Genomic DNA, 7500 nt, shown 5'->3' on the forward strand with positions numbered 1-7500 from the left:
TCCTCTCCTTTCCCCTCTCTCCTCTCCTTTCTCCTCTCCTCTCCTCTCCTCTCTCTTTTCCTCTCCTCTCCTCTCCTATCCTTTCCCCCCTCTCTCCTCTCCTCTCCTCTCCTCTCCTCTCCCCTCTCCTCTCCTCTCCTCTCCTCTCATTTCCTCTCCTCTTCTCTCCTCTCCTCTCCTCTCCTCTTCTCTCCTCTCTCCTCCTCTCCTCTCCTCTCGTCTCTCCTCTCCTCCTCTCCCCTCTCCTCTCCTCTCCTCTACTCTCCTCTCCTCTCATCTCATCTCCTCTCCTCTCCTCTCCTCTCCTCTCCTCTCCTCTCCACTCCTCTCCTGTCCTCTCCTCTCCTCTCGTCTCCACTCCACTCCTCTCCTCTCCTCTCTCTCCTCTCCTCTCCTCTCCTCTCCACTCCTCTCCTGTCCTCTCCTCTCCTCTCTCCACTTCTCTCCTCTCCTCTCCTATCCTCTTCTCTCCTCTCCTCTCCTCTCCTCTCCTCTCTCTCCTCTCTCATTTCCTGTCCCTCTGTCACTATCCTGTCTTAAAATAAAGCACAAAAAAAAAAGATGATCCATACTGCTGCTTCATTGAATGTAGCAGTACTGCCGCACGGAGGTAAAGTGCAGTAACTACACATTTGTTCGACGGAGCACAGCTTTTCCTGATCCACATGGCCAGAACAGTGTAATTGTTTTTAAATGAGGTGCTCATGGCTCTATGCTTCTTTTACCATTTTTTAATTTAATTTTAATCCTACAAATGTGAGTCTTGTGTTCTTGTGTTACATGAAATGTTTTGTTGTCTCGTCTAGTGTTTTGGTAGCGTTGTTCCATGTCTTTTATGTTTTTCTTTTGTAACTTTTAACTTGCTGCCTCTTGGCCAAGAGTCACTGTGACTCAATGGGACCTTCCTGGTTAAATAAAGGACAAATAATAATAATAAAAAAAATCCCCTGGATCAAACACATTGTGTACCTCAAAATTAATGACAAACAATGGTGGGATTGTTGACTGTATTTGCAAAGTCATTTGCACTACATGACACTACACTTAGCTGACGCTTTTATACCAAGCGACTTACAGGGTAGTGGTTAAATTCCCTGGAGCATTGTGGGGTTAGGTGTCTTGCACTTCAGCCCTGGATGGTGATGTAGGGAGAGGTATGGATTCGAACCTACTAGGCTTTTTTTTTTAGATTTTAAGACCACCCCCCTAACCACAAGGCCACGGCTGCCCCATGTGCAAATATGTGACTAGCCCATTGTTTATCAATGTGGAGTCGCCTGGAATTCAAATGGGGTCGATTGAAATGTTTGAAAAAAGAACAATGCTAAATATTACTAATTAATATCACATAATAACTAATTACTGTTCTGATAGAAATACAGCCTACAACCTTAGATTTTTTTTTTTTCTGGGGGGGCTTTTTTGGTGATGAAAAAAATGTGTATGGGGTCGCCAGAAACTTGGGATGTCAAAAAGGGGTTCTGTGCCAAAAAAGATTGGGAACCACTGAACAAGCCAAAAGAAACACCTAGTGCAGTGATTCCCAACCTATGGGCCGGGGCCCACTGGTGGGCCTTGAAGGTATTCCAAGTGGGCCTTGAAATCATTTTCCAAAAATAATAATCATATTTTGGTGTGTGTTGTTGTTCATTTATTTGAGTTTTATTCTTTATTGGGTCAGAGGTGGGCCCCGAACATTTTTAACAATTTCGAGTGGGCCCCAAGTTGAAAAAGGTTGGGAACCCCTGGCATAGTGGTAAAGGAGATGGGCTTTAGATCAGAGGGTTGCAGGTTAAAACCCCACCCTTCCACGACCCACCTCACTCCGTGGCTGAGGTGCTCTGAGGTGCTCACCTGTGTCTATAATATGTGTGTGTGTGTCTATAATGTCTGTGTGTGTGTGTGTGTGTGTGTGTGTGTGTGTGTGTGTGTGTGTGTGTGTGTGTGTGTGTGTGTGTGTGTGTGTGTGTGTGTGTGTGTGTGTGTGTGTCTATAATATGTGTGTGTGTGTCTATAATGTCTGTGTGTGTGTGTGTGTGTGTGTGTGTGTGTGTGTGTGTGTGTGTGTGTGTGTGTGTGTGTGTGTGTGTGTGTGTGTGTGTGTGTGTGTGTGTGTGTGTGTCTATAACGTGTGTGTGTGTGTGTGTGTGGTGTGTGGTGTGTGTGTGTGTGTGTGTGGTGTGTGTGTGTGTGTGTGTGTGTGTGTGTGTGTGTGTGTGTGTGTGTCTGTGTCTGTGTGTGTCTGTGTCTGTGTGTGTGTGCACTGTTCTTCAGATATATTTCAAATTGGCCCATTTTGGTACAATGTGAATGCAAAGCACACACACACACACACACACACACACACACACACACACACACACACACACACACACACACACACACACACACACACACACACACACACACACACACACACACACACACACACACACACACACACACACACACACACACAGCCAGTGAACAGCCAGAGTTTCTTGGTGCGAATGCAACTCAAAATATGTCAGTAAGATAGAGAGAGAGATAGATACAGAGATAGCGAGAGAGAGAGAGAGATAGCGAATGTGTGTGAGAGAGAGAGAGAGAGAGAGAGAGAGAGAGAGAGAGAGAGAGAGAGAGAGGGAGGGAGAAGGGAGAGAGAGAGGGAGTGAGAGAACGAGAAAGAGAGAGAGAGAGAGAGAGGGAGAGGGAACGAGAGAAAGAATGAGAGAGAGAGAGAGAGAGAGAGAGAAGGAGAGGGAACGAGAGAAAGAGAGAGAGGGAGAGGGAACGAGAGAAAGAGAGAGAGGGAGAGGGAACGAGAGAAAGAGAGATAGGGAGAGAGAGAGATTTCTGTTAACGAGCAGGGTCATCCAGTGTGTGTGTGTATATCTACTTGTCAAATAGTTACTGTATGTCCATAAGTGTGTGTGTGTGTGTGTGTGTGTGTGTGTGTGTGTGTGTGTGTGTGTGTGTGTGTGTGTGTGTGTGTGTGTGTGTGTGTGTGTGTGTGTGGGGTGTGTTTGGTGTGTGTGTGTGTGTGTGTGTGGGTGTGAGAGCGCACGGGAATGTCTGTGCATTTGAATGTGTGTGTGTGTGTGTGTGTGTGTGTGTGTGTGTGTGTGTGTGTGTGTGTGTGTGTGTGTGTGTGTGTGTGTGTGTGTGTGTGTGTGTGTGTGTGTGTGTGTGTGTGTGTGTGTGTGTGTGTGTGTGTGTGTGTGTGTGTGTGTATGTGTGTATGTGTGCGTGTGGTTATGTGCATGTTAATGTGTCCCTTTAAGTGGAAATATTCTGGGACTTTGAGCGTCACACAAGCACACACACACACACACACACACACACACACACACACACACACACACACACACACACACACACACACACACACACACACACACACACACACACACACACACACACACACACACACACACACACACACAAACACACACACACACACATACACACACAGGGGGGTTGCTCCTCTGTACACACACACACACACACACACACACACACACACACACACACACACACACACACACACACACACACACACACACACACACACACACACACACACACACACACACAGTTAAAGGCTTAAAACCCACCGGTCCACACCAGACCCTCTGAGAGGTGATCGGGATCACAGCTCTGCTCTCCTCTTCACATTCAGTAAGTATGGCATGCAGGCAGAGCACACACACACACACACACACACACACACACACACACACATACACGGCACACAGGCAGAGTATAGTATGTACGTGTGGGGTTTATGTCTTTAACGTCATGTTCTTGTGTGTGTTCTTGTGCATGTGCGTGTGTGCGTGTGTGTGTGTGTGTGTCTATGTGTGTGTGTGTCTATGTGTGTGTGTGTGTGTGTGTGTGTGTGTGTGTGTGTGTGTGTGTGTGTGTGTGTGTGTGTGTGTGTGTGTGTGTGTGTGTGTGTGTGTGTGTGTGTTGTGTGTGTGTGTATAGGCTGTGGGTTTATGGGGATATGTTGTATCTATGAACTGAGTCCTCTTCACATCTCTCCTCTGCAGTATGTAAGGCTGTGTGAGTTATTTAAACATGCTGCTTCATAGTCAATGGTATTAACAAGCACGGGAACAACTTGACCTGCATATTTACCGGACAATGTGGTTATAAATGGTTTTAAAATGCCGTAAAATGGTGTAAAATGCCATAAAATGGTGTAAAATGACGTAAAATGTTGGAACCAGGCATAACTAAGCGGAAGTGTCGCCCCTTTTTCTTCCCGCAAGGTATCATGGGAGATGTAGTAGGAGTAGATTATTATATGAATGTGGATAGCAGAGGTACAAAGGCAAAACACAGTAACTTTAAAGAGGCACTATGTAGGATGACGTCATTTGTGCGGCGCCCGTGGCATGCCTGTCTCAAAATGTACACCGTAATGAAAAAATACTGTTCAAATAAACTCGCTGTGAGACTGTTTTTCATCACGGAATGCCAGCAGTTGATACAAACCTGAATCTGGTATGTAAAGCAATGTTTCAAATAAAAACTTGCTCGGTCCGACGCTGTCAAAAGTTGCATGTGGGGCTTTCTGACAGCGGACTGGGGAAGCGGCCGCGAGAGCCATCGTTCACTTACTAATGACTCGCACAAGCATCACCTGACTCGGAACCGTGATTAATTAAATTTTAAATCCTACCTGGAGCCCCTTTAACTTTAACTCATTGAGTGCCAGCCATTTTCAAATTCAGACCGGGGGGTTGCCAGGCTTTTTTCAACATTTGAGTGTTTTTTCAAGAGCCATAAAAAATTGAGTTCTTTGTCCATGTGAACAACAAACCAGATCAACGTGTTGGGCCCCATCCCCATAACAAAACGCAAATGACTTGATATAAAGTCTTTGGCACTGTGCCACACATTCTGAAAAGACTCGTTTTCAAGTCCATGGCACTCAAAGAGCTACCAGTAACATTAATTGTCGAAATTCAGTTTAGATTGCAATAGGGTCTTCGTAACACCTCCTTTATCTTTTGACAAAGCCTTGTGATCCAAATATGTCCAGTGTTAGAGATATTGGCATGTCAAATTTGCAGTAGATACATACAATATCCAACTACATCAGTGGTGTAGTCTACGTAGAACGCAGGTACTGTATACGCAGTATACCCACTTCAAAATTTCAGCGATTTCAGTATACCCACTTCAAATTTTTTGATCCATTATTTAGAATAGCACAAATATTTACAGTATACCCACTTCAAAAAATGTTCAAATATACAGTATACCCACCACAAAAAGGTAGACTACACCACTGGGCTACATTACTTTGAAGGCCCTTTCTCAGTTTCGACAATGGTGTAGTTACTGCACTTTGCCTTTGTAAGGCAGAATGGCAATAGCAACATTGTTTAACTCATTTTTTGGGGAAAGGTGTCCTCTCCCTATTAAAACCTAAATATCTCAGCGTCTGAAGCACATAAAAACATGAAATAAGTTGCATTTATAAGCTAGAACCTTATACATTGTGCATTAGAATGTCATTTATAAGCTAGAACCTTCCATTTTGCACTAGAATGTGTTCATTCAGCTCTAACATACCCATATTTTTGAAAGACCCGCTCAAATCTCATGAACCTGAATGCAGTGTATGTGTCGCTCCAGGACACAATGTGTTAATGCACAGGGCCATAGTCAGGATTATAGTTTTGCAGAGTTCCAATGCCAAACCATCTCAGTAGCATAAGTATGCTGCCCATCTGACAAGATGGAATGGAATAATCTTTTCTGATTGGCTGATGGGGTGACCATTAATGCCAAGGAACAGGTCAGGCTGTAATGCTGATGGTATATCTAAGGTAGCCTCGCAAGCCATCCTACGTACTTCCGCCAAAGGATTGGCTCCACTACTGTAGTCTGGCCGTGCTTCTCTGTGGAGTGCCTGGAGCAGTAGAATTTTGATCGCAACGCCCCCCCCAGAAAACAGCCAATAATCGAATACGCCCCCCACGTGGGCGCGAAAGGGGGAGGACGCTCGTGACAATGACGTACACATCTGCGCCAGAGCCATTGGTCTGCGCTATGTTGTTGTTGAGTAACTGCCAGCGATTGGGTGAGAGGTGTCCAATAATTTCAAACCATAACTGAATGCAAGCTTCCTGCTTCCTACAATTGCTTCAGAGCAAACAAATGCCAGACCATAAATACGAAATGAAATGGTAGGTCAGGACCAGGCTATATCTAAGGGGCAACGCTGTAGGAATCAAGCACACGATCAACATGAAATTAAATAAGCACACCGCTGACATTCCAAACAAATATTCTAGGGGCAAAGTGCAAGACAGTCCTTGTGCACAACCCTTAAGCTGTCCAGGTGCAGGTGTAAAGGGCCGTACACACACGTCGCTGCTAGTTACTCGCTCAGCGGATGAAGTCAATAGAATGTCTACGTGTTCAGCGAGTCTCGCTGGCGAGTAGGCGAGGAGAGTACAAGCGATGCGATGTGGGCGGGTTCCGAGATAAACTTATTTTATCTTCGAGCGACGCAAGTTAAGCGAGTAACCTATTGGAATGCAGAATACAGATTATTGACAGGTGACGTTGCCCCTGTGGTGTTCTGACCACCCAACTTCTGCACGCCATCACACTTTGGTTAAAAGTGTTGAGGAAAATACATACAGTGTACACCATCAAAGGCTCATATGCATGGTTGTGCACAGCACACGATCAACGTTAAACAGCGTAGGCCTACATTTTGTTTCGTACGGACGTTATTGGCGCGGACAGCGGGAACCATGACAACCAATAAACAAAATCACCCAGAGCGAGTGGCAAGTAGGCGAGTGAGCAAGTAGCGAGTAAATAGCAGCGACGTGTGTGTACGGCCCTTATGGCAGGAAAAGGTGATCAATATGAAAAGTTCATAAACACCGCACACTGGATACTGTTCTTTTTATTCTCTTTATTTTTTTTGTAGTGAAGAAGATTCTAGGTGCATCTAAAGTCACACACGGTGTCTGATAGTGAAGTGTCTATCTTGCTCACTAGAGCAGGGGTTCCCAACCTTTTTCAACTTGGGGCCCACTCGAAATTGTCAAAAATGTTCGGGGCCCACTTCTGACCCAAGTAAGAATAAAACTGAATTAAATTAACAGTAGCACACACCAAAATATGATTATTATTTTTAGAAAATGATTTCAAGGCCCACTTGGAATACCTTCAGGGCCCACCGGTGGGCCCCGGCCCATAGGTTGGGAACCACTAAACTAGATGCGGGTGCGGTTGGCATGGATCCTTCAACTTTACAGACAGTAAAATAGATTAAAAAAAAAAAACACTTACAGCTCCCTTAGGATAAGGAGGATAACGTCCTTCGAGGTTAACCAGGTCCGTGAAGTTAACTTCTAAGCCCCTGTCTCACCATTAACTTTGTGGAAGCTGTCACCTCGTCGGCCGCTATCCCCCAGCCCAGTGTTTCCCAACCAGGGGTACGTGTACCACTAGGGGTACGCGAGCACACTGCAGGGGGTACTT

At 45.3% G+C, this 7500-nt stretch overlaps 1 protein-coding gene across 1 annotated transcript in view; it reads left to right on the plus strand.

The window, feature by feature from the left end:
* Positions 1 to 3625: 3625 nt before the first annotated feature.
* Positions 3626 to 7500, plus strand: part of LOC134454002 (inward rectifier potassium channel 13-like) — a 20793-nt gene continuing 16918 nt past the window's right edge. Inside the window, exon 1 of the mRNA XM_063204744.1 lies at positions 3626 to 3660. The gene's annotated coding sequence lies outside the window, so the exon portion shown is untranslated. The remainder of the gene's footprint in view (positions 3661 to 7500) is intronic.

Source organism: Engraulis encrasicolus, chromosome 8, assembly GCF_034702125.1.
Source record: "Engraulis encrasicolus isolate BLACKSEA-1 chromosome 8, IST_EnEncr_1.0, whole genome shotgun sequence".
Classification (NCBI taxonomy): domain Eukaryota; kingdom Metazoa; phylum Chordata; class Actinopteri; order Clupeiformes; family Engraulidae; genus Engraulis; species Engraulis encrasicolus.